The sequence below is a fragment of the Aythya marila genome, assembly GCF_965140915.1.
Source record: "Aythya marila genome assembly, chromosome: 3".
In the NCBI taxonomy this organism is placed as follows: domain Eukaryota; kingdom Metazoa; phylum Chordata; class Aves; order Anseriformes; family Anatidae; genus Aythya; species Aythya marila.
Genome location: NC_139044.1, coordinates 15,438,893 through 15,465,808, shown reverse-complemented (window position 1 = coordinate 15,465,808; position 26,916 = coordinate 15,438,893). Strand labels below are relative to the sequence as shown.

General features: G+C 35.1%; 1 protein-coding gene across 4 annotated transcripts in view; it reads right to left on the bottom strand.

Annotated features, from left to right (window-relative positions):
- Positions 1-26,916, bottom strand: part of NRXN1 (neurexin 1) — a 715,037-nt gene that overhangs the window by 229,316 nt on the left and 458,805 nt on the right. The window lies entirely within an intron of this gene.

Below are 26,916 nucleotides of genomic sequence, written 5' to 3'. Positions count from 1 at the left end.
ATTCATGGATGCAAGAAAGGTAAGTAGTTATCACCCTCTGAAGACTAACCTGGCCTAATTAGAACAGTCATTTTGTGTAGGCTCTTCACTTCCAAAGTACTCACTGGAAGAAGTTATGAATGCTTATTTTTCATGAAATGGTGATCAGTCTTCACTAGTTTGGGAAGCCTTACTTCATAAAACACTATTGTAATACACACAAAGAGGTTTATAGCCCCTCACAACTATAAGCAACACCAATGCACTTGAAAAATTATTCTCTGCAGAAATGTGCTGAGAGATAACCAATTTTTCAACAAACATCCATATAATTTTGTGGAGAAAAAAACAAACAAACACACAAATGGAAACAGAATGTTTGCCAACAAAGAAAAAAATAATTAGTCCAACACAATAAAAAAGAATCTTGCATATTCAGCTAAGGAATAATACAGAATTTTGGGGGACTCCTGAACTACTTTATTTCTTTTAGAGATGTTTCTGCATCTCACACAAAGAGTAGATCCACCAACAATATCCAAACATTAAAAAGTGACTGCATGCCCGTCGATTTGATATTCATTAAACTAAATTTTACAATTAATAAGGGAAGGAAGTCTCTCTGTCTGTCTTATAAATGTACATGTAATGAACATCAATCAGAAATTAAGATTTTTTATTTAAATCTAGAACATTTTGTTCATATCCTGTTTAGTTCCCAAAGGACACTACATATCCCTTGCCCACACAGGCTGGAGTCTCAGTAAGGTGGCTATTCAATGAGAGGCTGGTTTGTGATGTTTTTGCCAGCATTTGTAATAACAATGCAACCTAAATGTTGCAGTTAAACAAGAGAGTAGTATTCTTGGAATACCCTGCTGTTCTAAAGTGCATTGTGAATATTAACATATTCCAGTAAATTAGTTTGTACTCATTATCATAAGCAATTACTTACTGTTTAGATGCTGTTGATATTAAATTGGCAAGCAATTTGCAAGAATTAATACACAGCATAAAAAGCTTTTCAACATTTTAGCAGTATGAAAAGACAAATATTTCTAATAATATAGTCCCTTACATACAGGGATATCTGTATATAAAAACTCTGTATATATCTTCCTATCCTCTTCTACAACAAGTAGATGACTACCTGAGGCTCTGTGACAAACTCCATATAGACTTTTTTTTAACACTGTGGAGTAAAACAGAAATACCTCATGCCAAACGTGGCAGGAACATCTCATTCATGCTGAAAGAGAAACTCTTTTCATGTTTATTTTTGAAAATAATAGTTTAGAAAATATATCAATGTGATATGTAAGAGATTTTTTTTTGCTCTCAAAACTATTACTTGTTCCTGATATCATTCTGTGAGATGACAAGGTAAAATTAACATCCTTGTCCTCAAGATACACATAGGAACAGAACAAGGTGTGGAGAACTTGTCCCACTTTTGGCAATGACAGCAACCTCAGCCTGTTTCCCATCAGTCCAAACAGGCAGTAATGAAATAACTGAAGTTACCTCAAAATAAAGTGAGAAAGCAACCAGCCCTCCTTTTCTGAGGTACTTAGTAAATGTTACAGAGAACTTTCTAACAGTTCTACTTAGCCACAGAAAAGGTACGGAACACAGAGCATGAGCCAAATGTAACATAAATTGTTTTGTGGGGACTTTAAAACAGTGGGGACAATTTTCCTTGTTATTTAGTTTGTATTTTGGCACAAGTTTCAAGATAATTGGGTCCAAGCAGAGAAACACAGCATGTCTTTTTGGCTTGCATGCCACCATTCCTCATGTTGGTCCACACAAGTGCTGAGTCAGTAGCATAGGTCTCCCAGAACACATCCAAGAAAGGGATTAAACATCGGAATAGGTTCCTGCTCCCTCTAGGCCAGCCTGCATAGCTGAGGAGCGAAGAAGGATGAGCACCCAACAGTTCTATCCACTATCTCAGTGCCTCAAAGTTGGCCCTCTTGATGCTGGATGGACATATTGATCCTCAAGCTCCCAGTAAGCAGAGAAATCTCAGTATGTCCAAACCTAATTTCAGACCCATGCTTCAGTCAGTAATACAGTCAAAGATCCTGATCTGATGGGACTAAGAATCTATTTCAATTGCAGTGTGCTAGCTGAGGGTATGAGATTGTAAACTGTTTGCATGGGCATTGTGACTACCTACCTGTTTGTACAAAACTGTCTTTAATGCAACTGTGAACCTTAATGGGGACCTTGGGAATCCAGTATACCATAAACAAACCAAGGTAGTTTAAGTAATTCCCAGAAAACATTTCTAAAAATATAACTTCTAATCTCAGGTCTCAATCTTTCAAGCTACGTTTCAGTCTCAAACCAATTACTGTAACCATCTTACCTCATAAAATACACAAGACTGTAATAGAAACACTAATGCACCTTTAACTCTGTGAGCACAATGGTCCCTGTCTGCCATGCTCAATTATGCATTCTTCTATTATGTATTATTGGGTGGAAATATCTTTGGTAAAAATAGTCACCATTTAAAAAAAGTAATTTAGTCAGTTCTTTAACATATTTTACCCTACTCAAAGCTGAAGCACTTTTTGCACCTTTCTTAAAGGTGCCTTTAAAAGGCCTTTAAAAACAATTTTCTAAAATTCTTTTATGAAAACATCAAACTTTCCAATTAGCCTTGTGAATTTAGACTGTATGACCTTCAGAACTAAAAACGATGTGTGCTTTGGTCTCTGAAACAACATACTGAAGTTCTTATCTGATTAACAAATCCATTATTTTTTCATATTGATCTTGAATAGTAAAAAACATTCAACAACTGTTTACAATGAGAGTGTTTCAGATAAAGTGATATACACAGAGTAGGACCTCAGTCCCTCCATATTTCCCCTTTCATCAGTATTCCATCCTTGCTTTCTTCTAATCTTAATCTGCAAGAGTTCTGATGAATTGTTTGGTTTCTAATGATATGGCAGAAACCGTGAGCAGCTGTCAGAACCACAGGTTGTGTCTCCAAACAGCTCTCCCCCTCCTGCTTGGGGGAAAAAAAAGACATGACCTTACAGCTGATGTTCAGTATCCGTATCCTCAAGCTACTAATTCCTTGCACAGTAAAAGATAAAAAAAAAAAAAAAAAAAAAAAAAAGGCAGCCTCAAAGATGATGTATAAATGCATACAAAGGAAAATTTTATTTTCACAAATTCTAAAAGAACAATGCCTACATATTTTCGAGAAATCCAGGCTCATCTACATCTAGAACCTTGGCTGTACATGAAATTTAGTAGTAGGACTGTTAGACTTGAATTATAATGAAAAAGAAAAATTACTTAAACAGCAGTTGCTATTAGTTCCTATTAAACTCCACTGACTTTTATAGGTTCAAATTTGGCTTCTCCATTATCTGCATTACACAAAATCTTATCAGTGATGAAAAATGTCATGTTTCATAAACAGAAATCTTTCCCAAAGTCTCATTATCTTACAGTATAGAAAACCTGGGAGAATCTGAACTTTTACTAACAAAAAGGAGATTTTTAGAATTAACAGCTGAGATAAAAATTTCTATATGGAACCCTAAAATAGCCTTAAAAGTAAAAGAGGAACACTTAATTATGTTTTATACCACTGTAAATTAAGATTTTTATGTTACGTAATAGCAGTTTGCTTTTCAACATCTCACAAACAATTCTCCTTGCAGTTTGCTATAGAGAAGTAACAGTACAATTAATGGGAAGGCCAGACCTGATTCTCTGCCACCACACAAGATGATATTGAGAGCTGGTGCTTTTTAACCTTCTTAACTTGTGTGTAAACTCACTCCCTCCAAGCCTACCTAATAGCAATTCCACTCACAGATTTGGTGTGGGTTTAAGGTAAAGCAGAGGGCATATACATGCCATCAGTAAGAGAAGGGATACAGAAAAGAGCTTTGAATTAGAACCAGCATCTCGTCAACAACACCATCAACAGAACTGAATACAACACTTGCAAAAGAGTCATAAGAAAGTGTGAAATTTACTTTCACTCCCAAGAACCAAGAAAGAAAACATGACAAAGAAATTCAAGTTACTCTCTGAAGACTTTTATGCTTATGCAAACATGTAGCATGTCTTTAAAAGATGTTAGACCTAAAGAAATGGTCTTGCTCTAATTGTTATGCTGGTTATTAGAAAAGTCTGCTTGTGGTACATTGATTCAGGAAGCTGGTGCAGCTGAATTAATGTCTCTTTCTCCACTGGAATAGCTTGGATGACCCAATCTGAAGTCTATGGACTTACACTGACATGGGACTGAACCTACAACCCTGAGGAGCACTCTTTTTCAATGTACCCACCTCAGAGCACACTTAAGTATTTCACAGATGTTTCATTTCCTCAAGGAATTAAACTCATTGTGTACGATGACAACGGTAAAGAAAGAGTGAAAGTCACAAAACTGCAGATAACAGAATCCAGGATGTACAGTAATAATACAAACACAACTGATTGTCAGCTTCTACAAAATGCCACCTAATTAGAGCTATTATCAAAATAAAGGTCATGTTAAATAGTACTAAGCACACCCTGTACTTACACTGATATTCATGTTAATGTTCATCAAAGTAATTCCTGTTTTAAAAGGGATGATTGCTTAGTACCATTATCAGTCTCAGCTTCAATATATTATGCTGTCACCAAAACACAGAAACCTCAGCTTGAGAAGAAGATTCATTGTGTCAACTGCTGAGTCAGTATGAGCTGTGTATCTCCCAGAGAAAACAGTTTCTGAACAAAATAAAAGTACTGTAGTACTGTTTGAGAAAAACACTGTACCCTTCAGTCTTTCCTTTAACTGGTTCCAGCTTAGATAGGGAACCTGGAACAGGGAACCATCTGTAACTCAGATTATTAATTCTGGGCAGCATATAGTAAATTGCTTTCTGTAGCAATTTTTTACTGATAGAAGAGAGCTATAGAGGAACCCTCTCCTTTAAAGAAGACACTTTAGCCATCACATCAGTGTAACGATCACTGGTTCCTTTGGCTTCTTTCAGATTCTTTTCACGTTGGCAGTCTTAAGAGAGCATTTTAAATAGAAGCCAAATTGGTATGTTTTCCTTGCTTTCTTCTATGCAACGCTTTGTATAAGAATAAAGTCTCATTTCATCTAAAAAGATCCTCTGAACTATTACAGTTTGGGATTTTTTTCCTCAATGCATTCCATTTATTTATGTACACTCAAGACAGACAATAAAAGCACAAGCAGCCTGACCTTTGGACAACTGTCAGAAAGCATAACTCTGCAACTACAACAACCACCGTGACCTTCTTCTCTATATACAGCAGCTAACAATACACAATAGAGAGGGAAAAAAGCAACCTGGTCTGTGTAGAAAAACAGACTTGGTCAGGTAACACATCCTGATCTCAAAGCATCTGAAGATACAGGCTTTTCCAATGATCTGGGAGTAACCAGATGAAGTTCAGAGCAATTCACAATGATGCACTGCCAGCAGTAACTCCTTTTTGACAGAAGTTATTTGAAACCATTTCTGTAATGCTACCTCTCTCAGATTTAGTGCCGGATCATGTATCATTTGTCTTTCTGTTTGCACCATAAGCACCATGTTATTTTTTACTCCATAATCTGCATCCAATTTGCACAGATGGCTGGGTGCAAACCAGCCTTTGAGGGTGTAGTTCCATGGACAGAGAACTCAGACTCTGTGAGCTTTACCCAACACACCACTTGAAACAAGGCTTGCTACAGCAAGTGGGAAGCCACATTATGCAATAAAGTTTTGTTTCCATTGGATTTCAAATATTCTGCAGAGAGCAACCAGTCCACGGTCAATGTACATGCTGGAAAGTAAAACACAACTGGGAAAAAAAAAATGAAGAGAAAAACCATCTTGACTGCTGTTAATTTCCTATCAATAATCCTAGACTCTGAGCAAAATGTCAGCAGCACATCAGTCATGCTCAGAGGAACATAAATACCCACCATTATATTTTCTGACCCCTTCCTATAGTGCACCTTCCTATAGTGACTCCTTCCTATAGTGACCCCTTCCTATAGTGCCTTAGTCTTATTTGGGCAAATGTATAATGAAATATTGTCTGCCATACCATAGGCTATACCACTCAAAGGGTATGTTGTTGATTTTATTGATTCAGTTTTCACACTACTGTAACCCCATTATTGTTGCCAGAGCAATTGGAAACTGAAAACAGATTGTAGACTGATAGACTCTGGTATTTCTAATTTTCTAATGTATACAGCTAGCTTTATTTCTGCTTTTTCATTTTACTTTTCCTTTCTAATAAACCCACTGCTATGGGAAAACTATTCAATAGTTTTCTATAAAAGATACTGGACAAAATACAGTACATTAGAGGCATTTTATTAGGCATTAATATCCCATTATTAGGATTTTATAATGTGATAGCATAATCTGTCCATTGCCTGAAGTAAACACTCTTAAAGGAAAACCCACAGGGAAAGTAAAACTGAAGCATTTTTCAAAGTGGTGAATACTAATCAGATATATAGCTGGAGGAAAAAAAATAATTTTTTAATAGCACACAGCAAGTAGACCATGTAACAGACATTGATATCAAGGAATCAAAATATGACAATATCACTTTGGAGAGGAAGGTGGGGGAGAAGCAATCAAGGACAAACTGTCAGGAGGAAAATATAACTATCACTAATAGGGGATGGGCAGGAAAATAGAGACAGAAAGGCAAACATTTGGATACTTGCACTGAACAGCACACTGGGAGAGAGGAGTCAGGAATTTCACAGCTGGAAGGTCCAGGCCCTACTACAGCCCATTAAAAGAATGGGCTGGACTGCATGAGAGCACTCACGTTGCAAAGGTTCATACACTGGAGGACACATAGATTCCTAATCACTGTACCTCTGCTATTTAAACATATCCAACCTTTCCTGTACTCGTTTAGATATTTAATCTGTGTTTATTTTACCCTTGTAGTGGTTTTGGTACTACTAGATTGTCAGCCACAGAAACAGTAACTAAACTGTGGGCTTCTATATAAATACTTGCTAATAATGCAGTTAGTCATTTCTTGAACACAAAAGAAAAACAGTAGCATTAAAGTGCACAATTATACTATTTATTTGGGTTATGCGAGATAATAATCATAAATATTCACTTTGTTAAAAGTGATCAATGCCAGCTCTTTCTTAACAAGTCTTTCATGTGGCTAATATGATTAGGAAAAATAAAAACAAGAACAAATAAACAAAAACCAGCATCTACTTGTTTAAAATTCAGGCTTTCTAGTTTGTACATTTCAAGGCAGATGTTGCTGTCTCAAATAATTTTGCTCAATTCTTAAAACAAACAATTCTACAAAACACAGATACAAAAAGCCACACTGTACACGCACAGGTTCCTGAACTATCACCAAATATAACTTCAGAAATCTTTTAATCTCTATTTGCATTTTATTAAGTTGTTACAAAAAAGGTATTCAAAGTGAAAATACTGAGCCCAGGGATTATTTCTTTTCTCACCAACACCTAAGTAAATTCAGAATGACTTATTTGACAACTGAAACAAAGCAACATAACACTGAAATCAAAAGAGATTGTCTCTGTGGCTGTGAAACTGAAAGCACCACTTGGAAGGGTTTGTTTATCATGTGCTTTCTTCACAGAGTAGACACAGATATAAGAGTGAAACTAATATACAGCTTCTATCTTGGAGGCAAGGTGCAGAAATACATTTCCTAGAGTTGTGCCTATCTATATGTTCATCTGATAGTTTCTAAAGGCCTACCTGGGAATGGAATTAATCCCTTCCCTGACTGCCTGTAGACTGCTTAAACTTGTTGCTTGAAGTTTAAGTGCTTGTTCTAGATGTGACAAGTCCCACTTCCTCAATAAATAAATCACCATGCTACTTACTGCTAGCTAAAAAATACTGCAAGTTAAACTAGTTCAGCTGTATGGGGAGGAGCTGATTCCCCCCCCCACCCCCCCCCACCCCCCCCCCAGCAGGCGGGGGTGGAGGAACTGCTCAGAGGAAGATAGACAGAAAATTAGGAATTCCCATTGATGACAAAAAGAACGTAATTATAGCAAGTGATAAATAATTATCCTGGCTTTGTTAACTTACCATCAGATCCAGCCAGGCACTAAGAACAGAAAAGCTGTAAAAGGAGACACAAAAAGACTTGCTTTCTAGAGCTCACAGTTTGTACAGGATGAAGCTTAACATTATTTTTGTATCTTTGAATCTTTCATTAAGAATTAGTTCTTTCAAATTAGTTTGTAAAAATCGGCAACTCTCATTTGCTTGTATGTATTCTTCCCTTCCTTTTAGTCCATACTTAGGCAATAGTCAGCACACTATACAATAGACAGCTAATCAATATCATTCTCTGATCATGTCTGTCTTGGAATTGTATCCATCCATTATTATCTAACCTGGATAATTCAGGTTAGATAACTTCAACAAAAAAAGCCAGAAGATGAATATTTGAAGATGAATAAGGTGATAAATTAGACTTCCTCCAAGACCTAGGGGAAGTCTGGAATAAGTGCCCAGTAGGACAGAATACTAGACAGAAAAAAACTTACTGGTAAAAAAAAAAAAAAAAAAAAAAAAAAAAAAAAAAAATCTAACACAAAAATACAATACAATACAATACAATAAAATAAAATAAAATAAAATAAAATAAAATAATAATGCCTTGAGGTACCAAAAGTGAATTGTCATATTGCTCCAATTTCAAAAAAGGCAGAATGTCACTTAAGATACCTCTTCATTGAAAATAACCCTATTCAAATCAACAAGTATTATTTAAGGAGAATCAAGCTCTACGTTTCTTAAATGTGGCCATGCCAAATAGTGCAGAGTATGAGAAAACAGAAAACAGAAGCTAACTCTTGGTATCAAGGTTAGGTGCCCCATTTAGGGTCATAGTTTCCTGAACAGTATGAAGAATTAAGTTTGCTCTCTACAGATGCTTATTCAGAGCATCACAATTTGGAGCCTACATCTATCCAGTAAATATACAAAAGATTCATAAATTAGACCCATAAGTTAAAACCCCAAAGTTACGTCACTGTATTTACATAGACCTAGTGCTACCATCCCTAGAATAAAAGGCAAAATTGATATGGGAAAACATAGGTTCTCTAATGGCATGGTCTTACATATTCCTTCTTTATCAGTTTAGAAATTGTACATATTATAATAGGAATAAAATGGCCACCTGCATGTTAAGAAGGACTAATAAAGTCACGTTTGTCTGTTGTGTTTTTGTTTGTTTGTTTTGTTTTTTAATAATGGGGATGAAACATTTTCACCAACAGCAGTTATCATCCAATTTCAGTACATCACTGAACTGCAATCCAACAGCAATGATGAATGACTGCAGATGAGTAGGTACATTAATCCTACACAGTCAGTGCCTTCTGAGTTGTTGCTGTTGTATGTATTTACTATAAACAGAAAATTCGAGAGAAGAGCCTGTGGGAGAAACAAAGAACAAGAAAAGTGTCGACAGAGACAGAATGTGTATTATGCTGTGTCAGTGTGTGTCTACCACAAACAGAATCAAAGAGAAATCCAGTACAACCTGACAACAGGAAGTGGGGACTTTTAGACCTGCAGGCATTTTGCATTGTTTTCTATTACTTTCTATATCTAAAACAATGCAAAACTATGCAAAGCAAATTTAATTACCCTGAATTTCAGTGGTAGAAAGAAAGAGCAACTCAAATGGTAGAAAGAAAGAGTAACTCAAAGCCTAACGAGACACATTGGACACTACCTGTGGGATATTACAGGATACAAATATCAAACAGTGGATTGGGAGTGAGTGCGCCAAAATACTAAAATAAATAAATAAATAAATAAACAGATAAAAGAATAACACCTGATTAAATTAAGCAAGTGGAATAGGTGCAGAGAAAGAAGAGGAAGCATGGAAGGTAAATAAGAAAGTAAGAAAAAAAAAGATGGAATATATCTAGCTAAACAACTGATAGATAGATAGATAGATAGATAGATAGATAGATAGATAGATAAAACATCATAGAAACTGTATCTATGGCAACACTAAAATTGAAATTAGCATTGTTTCTGCATTTTAAGTTTGAAGGTTGAAGGAAAATCAAACCAAGTTGCCAACAATTTTTCTTTGGTCTGCCTCGTATAAAACATATCAAGAAACAGAAAAGCAAATATCAATCAGGTCAGAAGGGAAATAGGATGTACTTTTTGTTTTTCTTATGTGCTTTAATTTTTGTTCTAGTTTTCTAAACAAAAGATGGAAGATGTTTCTAAACAAGAGAAGAGAAGAGAAGAGAAGAGAAGAGAAAAGAGAAGAGAAGAGAAGAGAAGAGAAGAGAAGAGAAGAGAAGAGAAGAGAAGAGAAGAGAAGAGAAGAGAAGAGAAGAGAAGAGAAGAGAAGAGAAGAGAAGAGAAGAGAAGAGAAGAGAAGAGAAGAGAAGAGAAGAGAAGAGAAGAGAAGAGAAGAGAAGAGAAGAGAAGAGAAGAGAAGAGAAGAGAGGAGAACAATAGTTTAGTTGGAAGGGGCCTTCAGAGATCATCAAGTCCAACTGCCTGACCACTTCAGGGCTGATCAAAAGTTAAAGCATATTATTAATGGCATTACCCAAATGCCTCTTGACCACTGTCAGCTGCACCATGGGCATCAACCATCTTGCTTGGAAGCCTGTTCCAGTTTTTAACCACCCTCAGAGTAATGAATTTTTTCCTACTATCCGTTCTGAATCTCCCCTGCTGCAACTTTGTGCTGTTCCTGTGTATCCCATGAGTTGTTACCAGGGATACTGGCACCTCCCTCTCCATTTGCCCTACTCAGGAAGTTGTAGAAAGCAATACAGCTGTTTAAACTGGTGAATCAAAGATTAAAAATAATTAATGTAGGTTTTTTATGACAAGGTTTTATACCAATCTTACTTAATAACAACAACAAACATTTGACTAATACGGAAAAAAAAAATATTAACAGCTATTTTCCTTGTTTGTATTTTCTCACAAAATAAATATCAGAATGAAGCATTTTTATTTGCATGTTATCAAATTTAGTCTTTGTATATATTCTCAAAACATGTTAGCTACATATATGTAATTGCTAACAGACTTTTTAATCACTTACAAAATATTACAATATTTCCCTCCATTTTTTCCCCATAACGTGTCGCGTGGCATGTGTTAATATTTCTGTTGTCATTCCTATTTAAAAAGCAAAGCTTGATTTTTCATTGCTTTGTCCTTTGTTCAGTCATTTATATATGAGCAAGTGGGTGTGAAGTACTGGCAGATGTGTCACACTGTGTTATACAGCCTCTAACAACTACGCAAGGAGAAAGGTACTGGATACTTAACCTCACCACTTCTATTTTACCAATTAGACAGTAATGTACAAGACTTATTTGGTGGACTTTTTAACCAAAGGAACATACTTGGAAGCCAACTGTCAAGTGCACATGTTAATAGAAGAACTATGTAATGGGATTTTCAGTCTAGCAGTTAAAATAAGCATCCAGCAAAACTGAAACAGAAAAGGTGCAAAATATTGGTGAATGAGAATGCTTCCAATTGAACTATTCTATTCTATTCCATTCTACTCTATTCCGTTCTACTCTATTCCACTCTATTCTAGTCTAGTTTAGTTTATTCTATATTGCTCAAAGTACCCTCCCCTACTTCAGATAACAGCTATGTGCTCAATACAATATTGCCTCAAAGTGGAGTGATAGAGCTGTTGATTCAAGGGCTCATGACATGCAATATTTCCAGTACATATTTTTTTGCATTTCTACATAGTAGTCCTAAAAAATTATTCTCAAGATGCTGCTGCTCACATGCAGAAAATGTGCTAAAACTGCACTTTGAGAAACTGTCATATCAACACTGAGGCAGTAATCTCAAATGCTAGTGATTTATTATTGAAGATTTATCATTGCTATTTTTGCTGAGGAACCCCTTTAAAAATCCTCTATAACTAGGAACTTCCACTACAGAGAAGTCTCTAACACTTTGTGAGCATAAACTAAAACCAAGCAGAGACATAGATTGTGTGATTTAGAACCTTGAGAAGAGAAATAAAGAAATGAAATTGGTAATATAAAGATGGTTAAAATAAAATTTACTACTATTCGATAGTAGTAAATTTTAAAATAGTAGTAGCAATGGAAATAGCTTCTTCTTATGCTAGAAATTGGCTCATACATAGTTCACAGTATCACAGAAAGGTTTAGGTGGAAGGCACCTCTGGGGATCATCCAGTCCAACCCTGCTCAAGCAAGGCTACCTACTGCTGGCTGCCCAGTACCATGTCCACATGGCCTTTTATTGTGTTTAGTTCCCAAATAACAGGATGAAGAAAGGATATCACTAAGAAATTACTGTGGCCAATGGTGTCAGGAAACTATAATCCTATGACATCTGCCGTGTTTGTAGCTAATACCTGCCTGTGCATTACATGCATCTTCAAAATAAAGACTGAATAGTGTTTAAAGCAACTGTGAATGTGTTGGGAGGTGCTGTTAAAGCAGAGCACCACACATCCCATCTTGGGAGGACTTGCCATATGCCATCCTAGATGTGGTCAACATATGCCAGCTGATGTACATCGAGAAAGCTGAATAGAAGTGTTTATGACTAGCCAGCAAACTTTCACCATAAATAAATCTCCAGAGCTAGCTTTGGTGGAGAAACACTCAGGTCTGGCTTAAAAGACATCTCTAAACCCCTGGAATGCATTGTTTTATGGAGCCCACACTGTGCTTGACATGTAGCATGTTTAGATTTGAGTCATCATGTTTATGACTGGACTATGACTAATGTATTTGACTGCTGTTGTGAAACACAAATCTTGAAAAAATTATTCGGAGTATTGTGCATCATTCTCCTATTACCATGTAGAGCAACTGTTTCAGACTATAGCTATGGAAAGGATTAAAGAAATTATTATTGATATTTCACAATGGAGGATGCATATACATCACTGAAGAGAAGCTTTCTCTGATTGTACCCTTGCATACATTTGCTGTGCTATATGAAGTTTATGCAACAATTGCTGCAATGATACACAATATGATGAGTGGCTTAAAGCTTCTGCTTCTGTTCTGAAAAATTTATCAAATGCTTAGTGGCATTTTAGAGATCTCTTCTCATATGTTCATATAGTACTAATGGCCATACTTTGACTTTTTGATGCTTACACTGATGAACCAGGATTCATACAACTGGCTCTACTGTGGTAAAACTGAAGTGCAGCTATAAATACTGAGCAGTATATTGAAATCAGAATTTCCAATATTTCCATAGGTGTCCATCGTTACGTAACAAATATGAATGACCAATTTATTTGGGTATTTTCACACAAGGGATTCCTTCCGCATTCATGTCACTTATGAAGTTTAAAAAGCTGCATTCTAATAGACTTCATCACATATATTGAAAAAAATCTCCCTTTTAAAATTACTATTCTGCCAATAAGTTATCTCACAAGGTGACTTTTTTTTTTTTTTTTTTTTTTTTTTTTCTTCTTCACTAAATACCTTTGCTATGTGAAAGAGATAGACAACAGTAAGTAGTCTTGGAAAGGAACTGCTACTCATTTGCAGTACAGGTAGCAGGAAATCAATTCTGCTTTGGCCTAGCTTATCTTCAAGGGTTGTTAACTTTAGCAAGTTAAGGTTCTTTGTTAGCTTTTGTTAAACACAGAGTTATTCAAGGTAGCGTGCAGAAAGAATTCACAGCTTGGGACAGGAAGCATCTGCAACCTCAAAAATACAGTTCTTATTCAAATTTTCAAGCACAATCTGCCTGCTGCTTTTGTATTGGGTTAGATTAAACCCATAATATTAAAAGAAACATTCAGTCTGATTGCAGAGCACCAAAACTGCTAGCTGGATCAGGGATTGTAATGGTTCCCATGGAGCTGTTACAGCCTAACTAGTCAATGATCCCTAAACTAAGAAGGATTTGCATGGCTAGTCTAATAACTCTGAAAAGGTTGTTACAGTCTACCAGATCACAGTTACAGAGCATCACAGCCTCAGAGACAGAAACAGTTCCTGTGGAGTACCTCCCATTATTGGAGTGTGCAATTGCTGTTATCAAATCAGTGTGCATAACAAGATACTAATTGATCAGTGAACTATAAAGGTAAATATTATGTTTACCTGAATACTCTCTGAATCCTATGTAGAGGGTAGAGGGGGTAAGGTGTTTTTAGGTTTTCTTTGTTTTTCACTTCTCTAGCTTGTTAGTAATAGGTGATAAATTTATCTAATCTCCCTAGTCTGTTTTAGACTCCCTGAGTCTGTTTTGCCTGTGATGATAATTGTTGAGTGATCTCCCAGTTCTCATCTCAACCCTTGAGCCCTTTTCATTGTACTTCTTCCCTTTCCCTTTGAAGAGGGGGAGTGAGAGAGTGGCTGTGGTGGAGCTCAGCTTCCCACTTGAGTAAGACCACCACAACTAGTACACTACATTGCTGTATTACTTTTTCAGCAGGAAATTATAGATCTACAGGATTTCTTTTAAAATAAAAGAAATATAGAACTGCCTTTCAAGGCACTCATTCCCACACATGCAAAAACATGAATTTTAAGACATGCTTTGTTATAAAATCATCACAAAGAGGAAATTCAGATCACTTTGGTGGAAGGATGGCTTCCCAATGTGGCTACTACAAGCCACAGTCTGCAATTCTTCACTTACAAGAACCTTCTGACCTTAAAAGAGTCCTCTTCCACTCTTGATATACTAACCCAATCCTGCTATTTTTAATAACATTTATACTAACTTCAATAACACCAGATTTTGCTTACTATGGGGGGAGGAAAAAAAAAAAAAAAAAAGAAAATCACAGGACCAGAATGAGGTTTAAGCATTTCTCTCCTTACTCAAAACTTTTTTAAGAAACGCTTTTTTTTTTTTTTTTTTTTAATTCACTTCAGTTTCATTAGTAAGCTAGATACAACTCTGTCTTGCTGGAGAATGCAGCAGATGCTATATGGCAGTGCAGCCACTTGCACTGCCACCCCCCCCCAGCTCCTTCACTGTGGCTTGCAGTGAGAAGACCTGTTTAGAAGTCAGTTAAATCAGACCAGCATCCTATTATTCACTGAGACAATACATTGCCATTCATGTCACAACAGTAACAGGGAACAGAAAAGCTTCACTACATTTAATACTGCCAAGTACAATCACCCAAATGACTGACAACAGTTCCAGATAACTGACAATCGGTGTAATTTTTCTATTTCAACCATCTTAAAAATAGACCTTCAGCATCTAAAATGTTCATCTTGATGGTTTTTGGACAAGTTGTTGCAAAGACCATTTATCCTGAACATGCCCACATGGTGCTTTTCTCTTTTCTCAGTGTTGACAATGATCATTGCAGTATACATGTATTTTTTTTATTTTTTTTTTCTTTAAATCTTTGGCTATTTCAGATTCTTAGTGCAAAATGTAACATGGATAATGCATCCCTAAGACAAGTTAAGGGTAACAGCCTGTTCAAACTAACAAATTTTTTTGATCGTATAGAGGAGTTTACTGCCAGAAGAGTGTGTACTTCGTACATTATTTAACATAGCTTTAGTGTTTAATCAAGCTAATTTGAAGTAACCTGCATTTACATAAAGTTGATAAGTAACGGTGAAAAGAACTAATATCCACCTTTTTTTTTTTTTTTGATACTTAAATAATCCAGTGCAGAAAGATGTAGTTTTCCAGTTTCCCATATTGTGCACTGCTAATTTTCCTACCAATAAATGAACTGGTATTCATGATAAATAAATTATGTACTGTAGAGTAAGATGCCTGCACAGAGTAAAATAGACTAAAGAAAGAAATATGGCTCATGAAGAATAATTTTTGCTCAAATGACCATCAAAATTTGAAATGCAGTATTTGTGATAGGTAGAGGGGAAAAATAGTGATACAAAGGGAGACCCTTCAGCTTCTTCAGCACATGTGAAATGATCTATACAATTTGGCTTTTTTTTTCTGGACTGACCCCGCCTTTGATTAAGTTTCACACCTGTCTCTAGTTCAATAAGAAGAAGATACCGAAGATTGTATTTGTCTTAACAATAGTCTCCAAAAACCTTCTTGTCTAATTAGTTCACTCCCAGATAATGCACACTGAGTTTTTTGTCTCTTAAATGCTTGATGATTCTTAAAGAGATTTTGGCCAGCTTTCATTTGAAGAGTCAAGCTTAGTTAGTTTTATATTGGTGGAGAATAATGGGAAAATATGAGGAAGAGTAAAAAGGTCAAAGCAAATTGCAGAAGTATTTCTCCTGACAGCATTATCAGAAGCATAACCATTTAAGGACACGTTAAGATAGGGGGCCAAGGGAAAGGGAATCATTTTCCTAAAGGCTAATGGAAAATGCAATACTGGCAACAGAGCATTCTCTTTCTCCTATCAGTCTGGGCTTACTAGGGAAATAAAATACTAAATGAGAATATAAGTATACTCAAGGCTTTGCCTAGAACAAAAAGATGCATGGAACAAAAGTTACGAAGGATGTTCTGGCTGACTGCTGTCTTGTGGAACCTATAGTTTGAATTCTTTAAAGGTCATTCCAGAATGAAAGCAAAAATTACTAGCTAGAGCGCAACAAGCACTGAATGGACAGATGACCACAAAATTAGTTTTCTTCCAGTAGTTCGCTCATTTCTAGGCTGGCATAGAAATGCTGAACTAGGCTAGTCAAGGCTGGACTTCATCCAAGCCAACTGGACTGAGAATTCCAGGAAGTATAACCAAGTACTCCTAAACTTCCATTGGCCATATTTTACATTACAAGTCACTATGTTTGCAAGTACTCTCTTTATAAAAGAGTAGGACCTCAGTTCATGGTGTTCACTTTGACTAAGACAAAATAAGGCAAGTGAAGTTAAAAAGAACATTTAAAAAAACACTGAGATTCTATCCATTGTGCTGGTATTTCCTTATTCACTATTAACAGTAATATGTCCATAGCAAAGACCATGATCATGGGCCATCATATTGCTAAACCAGACAGTGTGCAAACACGTGGGAAAACAAAGCTGACATCACCCAAAAAACTTACGAGTTGAACCTACCAAAAGTGTGATGGATATCAAAAAGCCTGACCTTCTGCATAGAAATGCTCACTTGTTATTAGACTATCAAATGTAATTTCAGAATTTTGAAAACACCTTCTAAACCTCCTAGAAGAGTTTTTTTCTGTTCTTTTTAATAAAGTGTTTTCTTTCCCAAGATTTACTTCTTTTCTTGCATAAAATATGTTATGTTACACATACAGGTAGGTCTGGCTATGTTAATGGTTTAAATAAAATAGGAAATACCTCAAAGTCCTAAACAAACACAAACAATACAACCATTAGAAAAATAACAGTATTTTGGCTTTTGTTCAATTTTCTTCTACGAATATCTGTGCAAGATATATATAAAAATGCTGCTTATTCACTTACCTAGAAGGTTAATTGGGAGTTGGAATACATGATATCCAGAGGTCCCTTTCAACCTCAGGTATTCCAGAAAATTTAAGATTCAGGGAGAGGAAGGAAAAAGCTAAATATCCACCCATCTTATTTTCCAATAAAGCAGCTGTGAAGTGAAACTACTAAAAAGCATTAGCTAATTGAATAATACTAACCATCAACAACTGATGCAATTATGGACTGCAGAGATGCTGTTTAATGTCTTCTACAAATGATATAGATTGCAATATTACTTTCTTCTAAAATAATTCAGTAATCATATACTGTAATCTATGGTTCTTCTCAGGTTTCACTGAAATCAAGGTATAGTTTGCCTTGCATCTTTCCAACTGTGCTAATCTAGATACCACATCAAGCCTGAAGACACACAAACTGCCTACAGCTCTTTAGAACATAAGGATATATGTGACACAGAACAGTATTGTAACAACGTTCTAGAATTGTGTGATAAAAAATGAAAAACAAGTTCTAGAAAAGTAAGTGGGCAACATTATCCTCTTTGTAAGAATCTGCTAATTTTTCATGTAATAGTTCTCTAATTTCTCAGAAGCTGTTTGTTGTCTTGAAACAACAAAACCATCATCATTAGTTGTAGTGTTTTGCTCTTTGGCTATGTAGTATCAGAAATTTAGTACAGTACAAAGAAGTCCTAGATTTTGCATAATCTTGTGGTTTGCAGCTCCCTACAACCTGCAAAATCAACAGTGAGCCATATATAAATGAGCCAGACAGTCCAAGAAGGAAGTTGGAAAAATTGGGAAAATTGACTGATTTCAGTCTGCACTTTTAATTTTTGTAATTAACAAAATTCTGTCATCCTATTCTGATGACACCTAATACAATTTCCTTTGTGCTAGATGCTATACAAAAATAAAAATAGATGACAGCACTTACCTCAGTTTATATGCCTGAGGGAAACACATATTTCACTTCTGCATAGATCAATATGAGACCTGTGCGAACTATAAGCTGAAGCTAAATGAATGAAAATAAAATTTAACTAAGGATTTGAAACCCAACAATTTCAGCTCTTCAGAAAGTCTTTTAATTCAAATTCAGACCTTTTAGCAATATGGTCAGATATACACTTGAAGTGTGTATCACTGCAATTTCACTCTATCACACTATTTGAAGATCTATTCCATTAATTTACCCTATTCAATTCCTGCTTTTACCCTAAGGCTAGGGGCTAGAATATCTTCTTACATCATTAAAAGGTGCCTGTGTTAACTTCTTCCCTGCTTTTAAGTTTTGAAGAACAGAGTGAGAAAGATGAATAGTACACGATAACAACTTGCTAAAAGTCCAACACAGGGAAAGATAACTTGTTGTTAATGTTGACCTTGGAAATCATTTGCTTATTTAAGTTTGTTATGGGTATTTTTTATTAAGATAAACAGCAAACTCACTGCTTACAAACAATTTTAACATGATGTAGTGGAATCTCCCAGTCGGTATAGTAACAAGAACAACCAAAAAACATTTTATCTTTTCATACAGTGTTTAGTCTAAAACTCTACAAAACAGTGTTGAAATGACACCAGTTACTATATTTATATTCTTCCTTCATTATTCTACCAGCAAAGATACTCTAAAAAAAAAAAAAAAAAAAAAAGATCTACAAAGCGGCCTCAATGGTTATTTTTATCAGTAAAGAGAAACAAGATTAGAAATTATAATTCTCTTAATGTATTTGCATAATCTTCTCTGAAAGTTGTTCACTTTTTTTTTGACATCAGCATAAAGACTGCCTGAGATGAGGTTGCTGCAACATTTCTAAACTAAATCTAAATGACTAAAGGTTTTCTTTTTCATCAAGAGACTGTGGAATATGAAATAGTACTCATTGCCTGGATACTATTTAGCCTCATCTTTTCCTGTAAGGTTAAATTCAGCAAGGAGGACAAGAGTGGAAGTTGCAGCCCTTTCACTTAACATATACGTCCCAGCACAAGACTTTAGAACATTGTGTTTATTATATAACATTTATTTGTTTATGCTCTCAGAGTTTCTGCCACTTGGTTTTCATAAGAAGGACTCCAGAATAACTGGAGAACTATTTGAACAACTCCTAACAAGGCTTCTCAGTGAAGAACATGGATGCAGATTGCACTCCTGGATTACTGCAGTATCTAGCAGAGTATGAGAACAGGGAAAAGAGCAATACTTGAATAAAAGCAACAAAAGAGACAGTCAAAAGTTTTCTAGTCTTTGTAGTTATCAAATGCAAAAGTCTATACTTGATTTCCTTATTGGAAAAAAGAAGCATAATTTGTGAATTACTCTTCTTGTGTGGCATTCAGGAGTGATCCAGTAGGGAAGTGAAGGGAGATTAGAAATTATCATCTTGGAAAAAATCCTGCCAATCAAGTGGGTAGAAGACTTACAGAACATTCACTCCAGCATTTTGTTTTCTTAGTCTTTCTTCACCTCAGTGATACTCTTCACTTTTACTAGGAGGCTCGTTAGTTACCAGGATCTGCCTCAGACAATACTGACCCTATGGCATTCAGGATCCTCCAACACATAGTTCACTGCTTAGTTAGCCAGTGGATTATGTGCCAACTGGCCACTCACTACCCCCCAGATCTCCCTACAGTGATATCCAGAAACTTTCTTTGTTGTTACCATAGGTCACCAAAATTTATGCTTGCAACAAACACAGCAAGAAACTATGAAGACCTTGCTCATTGACATTCTTTGTCATTGTCTCCCAATGGAATTAAGGTAAACTCTGAGTGTATTTTATGTGAATACAGAGGAGTTAGATTACTGTAATCTCCAATAAAGTACAGCATTCCTACCTAAATATATTATAGCCACTTCTCAAACCCAGTTTAACTGTTTGTTCATACTCAAACAAGTAACATCTACTGTTTCTGTTTCATATGAGGAGCATAACACAAAGCCAACTACGCTACTTACATTTGCTCAAACACACTTATTCACTGCCTAAGCATTGTACAAGGAATTTAAGGTATATATATATATATATATATATATATATAAACAATTATGGACACTTGAAAAAGACTCTGTTTTAATTTCCTTCAGTTTTAATTTCCATTTTTAGTTTCAATCCATCATTAAGTTTCTTTGTATTCCAATGTTTTTATATCTACAAGGAATGCAACACAAAAGTCCAAATTCCAAGCAAAAATATTATGTCATCAGGACTCAACAGTGAGGTGTGCTGAAAAATATATTTGAATAAATAATAAATTCACATTAAATGCAAAGAAATTTGCACAGTTAGGGCTGTACAGTTCATAAACTTCTGTCAATTCAATGAGTAGCATCAGTCAAGAAAAGAAAGATTGATGGTTTTCTTTGCAAAAGAGTTGCAAGAGTTGGGAAAGGTTAGGCAAAAAGTCAAACTGATTATCTAATTTGTCTGATTTGTCATTGCAACAATTTCTGTTTCATTTAATGTAATAGAGCCCTTCTTTTCCTCTTATCCTTCCTACTTGTTTAGTTCATTCATGCTAGTGAGCACATAAGTACTTTTGAAAAAAAAAAAAAAAAAAAGATCATAAAGCTATAAAAAAAATCAGTACAACAGATTCTGCAGGATACAAACATAAAAAAGACACTACCTTATAAAAAAAAATAAAGACATTGCCATATAAAAATCTGAATGACAATGAAAGCAACCACGTCAGTAAAATATAATTTCTTTCCATATTTATACATACGTGTAAGAGACAGAGATGAACTACAGGTAGAGATAAACAAGTAAAGCACTACTGTTGATTTCCAATAGAATCAAGTCACTTGAAATAAGCAGACAGGAAGGAAATCATCAGTTAATCTGTAGTGAATTCATTAATTTTTAAAAAAGGAAAAGAATTACATCTAGAATTATGAACCTCAAATGGCAATGGTGTTTCCTGAGCAAACCAGTTATTGTTAGCACTTACCACACAGAGAGGCCATTAGAAATTAATTTTTAAATGGAAAATTAGAAGGCTGTTTTGCAAGATGATTGAAAAAGATAATTTCTAACAAAGACAAAATTTTCCCATTTTTGTTTCAATAAAATAACAGCTTTACTTTTGGCTGTTTCAAATCTATAGAGAGCAGGGTGAAGTTTTCTGCATATAACATAAAGTACTAACATTCTGATGAGGTAATGGGAAATTAAAAGTTATCCAATAAACTACTTAAAAATGAATATTCCATTTTCCACTTTTCTGTTTCTTAATTAAACATTCATGTTGCATTTAATTGCTAAGTTTGCAAAAAGTGTAATAAGCAACTAAAGAAGCCATTGAGTACTAACAAATATACATTTTAGGATGACATGACAAGAAATTATTGGCCCAATTAACAAGTGTCCGGGATTCTTTAGCTGAGAGTTTAAAAAAAAAAAAAAAATCCTAATGAAAATAAGGTTCTCTGCAAAGCCAAAACAACATTTATCTCTTGTATACTTTGAAGTATAAGTATTTCCCCTGGGAAAACTGAAAATAACACACTAAGATATTACAGAATAGAGCCATTTACTTTGTGTGATATTTTTCATCTGTGTATTGTAACAGTGTATTAAGAAGGAACACTGTTATCAGCTGTTCAGAGAGAGTGTTGTTGAAAAAATGTTAGAAATGCTCACAAGGATTATAATATAAACTATGGGTTTTCTCATAAGAAGTTGTTACTAGTGTGATTAATCTCTTGTTTTATAAAACCATGCACTTACGGATAGGTGCCTATTTAGATTGGCTTAACACATTTGCCATCATTGCTGTCCCTTATCCACTCTTTTCAATCAAAGGAAATGTTGAGGGACCCTCTCCTGTGATGTGCTGAGCATATCCGGCATGCTGGGAAGTCTGTTGGAGTTAAAAGCACTTGATTCTTCCCAAAAGACACCCAGAACCTCATGGTATCAGACTCAGAGTGTTAAAAATCCAGAAAAATAAAAACTCATCTTTACTTGAAAGGACAGCATGTCTGGAAGGACCATGAGCTACAAACCAGAGCAATTAAATTCAGTAGCAATGCTTCTCTCACTTAAAGGCTGTTGCAAGAACCACAGTCCCATGATAGGCAATTTTGCTTCTGTGGTGTAAAGTTTTTAATGTTTCACAGTCAGCTTTTTAATGTTAGTGCATTAAAATCCATAAAAACATGTAACCCCAGTTTTCCCCCAGATCCGAGCATATATGAGGTCTCTCTTTACAGTAACTCTTCTCTGGCCTGATAATAGGGAATAGTAAATCAGCTCCCTCAGATTATCTTCAGTCTTTTATGAAGCCACTTGAGGGATATTTCCATGGTTTGCAATTCACCTGATAATAAGGACAAGGTAAATGAGGACAGAATTTGTCTCCTCAAATCACACAGGGAATCAGTACCAACTTTCAGTACGTCTTCAGACTGTCACCTTCACACTGAAGAAAAGACCTTTAATTCAGCAAGATGCCAGTGTGGAATTTCTTGGTAACTGGATTTGGGAATAATTATTCTTCTCAAGAAAAAAAAAATAATAAAAAAAATATCTGTGTGCTAATGGGTATGGATCTCCATCTATGACAATTCTGCAAGTCTTAAAGAACCTACAGTGACTGAAAATTGAACCCAAGGACAATTCTGCAATCTACTGAACATAAAAAACACAAGCAGAAGTTCAGTTCACAGGCTTTATCTTCCCTCTAGTTCCTCTTTCAAGCTTTCTCTGCAGAAAGCGGTAGAGAGAGAAAACAAGATAAGCACGGGAAAGTCCCTTTGTTTCAATGAACTACCACTGTACTTTACTTCCAGTCTCTGAATTCTTATCCAGAGGAATTGTGTTAGTTTTGAAACCTATTCCTAAAGAACACAGCATTTAGTAGGCAAGTCAGAAAAACAAACAAACAAACAAAAACAAACAAAAATAAATGATCCCAAACCCAACACGTCTGCTTATGAAATTACCTGCATTGATTTTATACCAATATAACTTCACTGACTGAATAGGTATGTTGAAAGATTGATTTCCAAAGAAAATCTCTTTTTAGTTCTTGCTTTATTTTCTAAAGGCCTAATTCTATATACATGTTTGTATAACTTTATTTTAAGAAATCCGTTATAACAGCCTCTGAGTGCAGGTAATTAAATCCATATATCAAGTAACACTGTCCACATTAGGAAATGAAACCTACCTGTCCTGCTGCTTAACCTAGCAGCAGCAGAAAAACACACTAACACCTTGAGCTGGAGTGCAAAACTAAAAACACATTTGTAAATTATCCCATTACCATAGATCATCCTTTCTGTAACTCAAGCAAAAAGCATAAAAAGCAAATATGTAAAGCACAATGCAAACACATCACATGTACGTAATAACAACGAGACCTCACTAGCACAGAAAGCATTTGAAATGAACTAGAAACTTAAAATGCTTCACTAGTGAGGCTTTGTAAAGAAAACAAGGACCTACATGGAATTTTTCTTTGGAACAAATGAACAAATGATATGGCTAATGACATTCAACTTTCCCACACACTGTCAACCTTTTCTCCTGGTCATTAATCAAAAATAAAAGAAAGGGGGAGAAAAAGAAAAGCTTTCACTTTATCACATAATTGAACAGAATACTGTAGAAAACCATTTTAATTTTACGGCATTGCTAAACAGGATCAAACAGCTACACAGAGAGAATCATAAAATCTATGCATCATCCACTGGCTTTTGGGGGGACGATTTTCTCTATATTAGAGTTTATTAGAAGTTGAAAGATCAGATTTATGTCTGTTATTTTTTCCATATATATGTTTCATGGACGTCTGTTTATTTCAAACTGATGAATATAAGCTAGATGCATAGTGGACTTGTTTTGTCCGTCTAACACTTTGTTGCAAACTTAGGACACTTTCAGCTTTGTTGGAAATTTAATTTTTATTTGTCTATAAATAGGTGGTAGCACTCTGAGGTGACCCAACCCTCACATTATTTTATGTTATCTTTATCTCAGGTCAGTCCCTCTACACTCAAGTCAGATAATTCATAAATCTCACAGAAAGCTTGCATGTATTTATTATTATTATTATTAATAATTTATTGGTAAGAACCAATGCCATCAGGCTTCTCTGCACAGGATCTCTGAACATCTGAGGAAGAAATAGCCATCCCCATTATTAGAGGTGCCACATTCTAAGTGCAACACTTGGGACTGAAAACTAATCTTTTTATGTAATGACTTTGCTGCACTGAGTTTACAAAATACAAAATAAGGCTACATATTTCTTTTATTAAAATCCCTGGAAAACATAAAATTATTTCAAAATAGGATTATGAATGAGTTGCACTGAATTCATTTTCACTTGATTTTACAAAATAAGAATACATAAACAAGTGTATTTGTTGTTTTCCTACTGTTCATTATGTAAAACAGTATCTGTTAGAATGGCTATAATGTTGTTCTGAAAAACAAAACAAAACAAACCACCAATAACACTTTAAATGTTTTCATAACACGGATGTCTTACATGTGCAAAAAAAGTATTTTCCACCCTTTTTAAAGTAGAACCCCTCTTTTAACCTGAAATCTACATGTATGCATATTCAACATATCAGAGAGTAGATGTAATGTTAAAATATTCAAATACAGTTCAAACATGCCACTTGTTAATAAACATAGAACTAATGCAGTGTATATTAACCAGCTAGCATACTTCATATATAAGATTAACTGTTATACCACTGCTAATAGACATTGCTACAGAAAAGTGAATGAATAGATGTCTTTCATTCGTGTTTTGTATGCAGTTTAGATTAGTCAAGATAGATTATGGTTTGAATATATTTAATTACAAATCCACTATACTAATGAAATTGTTTATTCTAAATATTAACCTTGTTAAACAGCATAAGAAAAATAATAAATAAACCCACCCAAAAAAGCGGGGGGGGGGGGGGGGGGAGGGAGTGAAAGAAATAATAAAACTTGTCATTAAAAAAGCTACCAACAACAACAGAAAAAAAAATCACTACCGCCAAATGATTGTACATTTAGGAAAATTAATTTATATGGAGATTGCCTACACATTTTAAAACACCACCTGTTAGAAAAGCAAAGGCATACGAGTATTCTATTTTTATCAAATAATTACTTCATGCAAAATTACTGTATCATATTTTTCATTAGCAACCTCTGCGCAATGGATTTCATGATATACAGCAACTCCACTCTTACATTCCAATTTACTCATGACTTAATGGTCTACCAAGCAAACCACCTACAAAGTCTGTCTTTTTTTCTACTAAAATATAGAGGAATAAACTGTTCTGCTTTCTAGAAAAAGCCAACACAACAACACTAACACAGACATGGGCTTTCGTTGTTACATAATAAAACAAAATCCATACAAAATTCATATAAAAATTACAACTTATTCCCTTTCTATTTATGAGAGACTTCAATTTGCATCCTTTTCCTGGAAAACCCTTATGGGTGGTAAGGAGCACTCAGAGAACTAAACGGAATACAATAGATTGTCAGTGACACTATATAAAGAGCTGGGATTTTGCTGAAATAGTTAAAATATTTTAAAGTAGAAAGGTTATTCTTCTTTCCAACACTGTAAGATTTCAGGCTGTTTCTATCCACATTCCCTTGCATAAGATTCTTATACAAAGGACTCAGCCTTATCTTCCTTGGCCATGACTTTGAGTATCTGCTCAAATATATTGCTCTGGTATGGTTTTCATGCAAGATAAAAGGAATTCGGTTAGCTCCAAGGCTGTGGTGAAGACTTTACTGAACTTTACACATTTATGATGTATCCAAGAACTGAGACAACCTACTCAAGCCTTATTTCTATAGAACATATTGAATGTCCTGGAAAGAATAAAACTCCTCGATAAGAGCTAAGCTTACACTGCAGTAGAAGAATAGGCCCAGCAGATTGTTGTTAATTGAGATCCCTAATCCTTGCCCTTGGAAAGAATATAGGTGCTCACAAGCCATTCACTCCATAGGACTGGGAGCTCTAGCTTCCTGGGCATGCCCGTCTTGTCGCAGTTCTGCTAAAAATCATTCATCTCCTTCAGTCGATTTCAGGTAAAAATGAAAGGTCTCCATTACAGGAAAGTCCTTTGAAATCAACACACTTTCCTCCAGAAGGAAGGAAGAAATTCACACCAAGTTCCCTATTTAAAATGTGTTGATATATTAAAAGTATTATCTCTCTCTCTCAACAACCTTTTCTGATGACTTGGGTAACTTTCAGAGCAGTCACACAAAACCCTGTCTCCTGTCCACCTGACACTCATTAAAATGTGAATCTCCATTAGAGCCTGGATGCCTATTAACATTGCCTAATTCTACCACTAATAATCATTAATAGCTAAATATGTTGATCTATTTTGGAAAAAAAAAAGAAAAAAAAGAAAAAAGAAAAAAAAAGACTATTCACAAGTTTTGATAAAATTATGAAGGGCATCAAAAATTAAT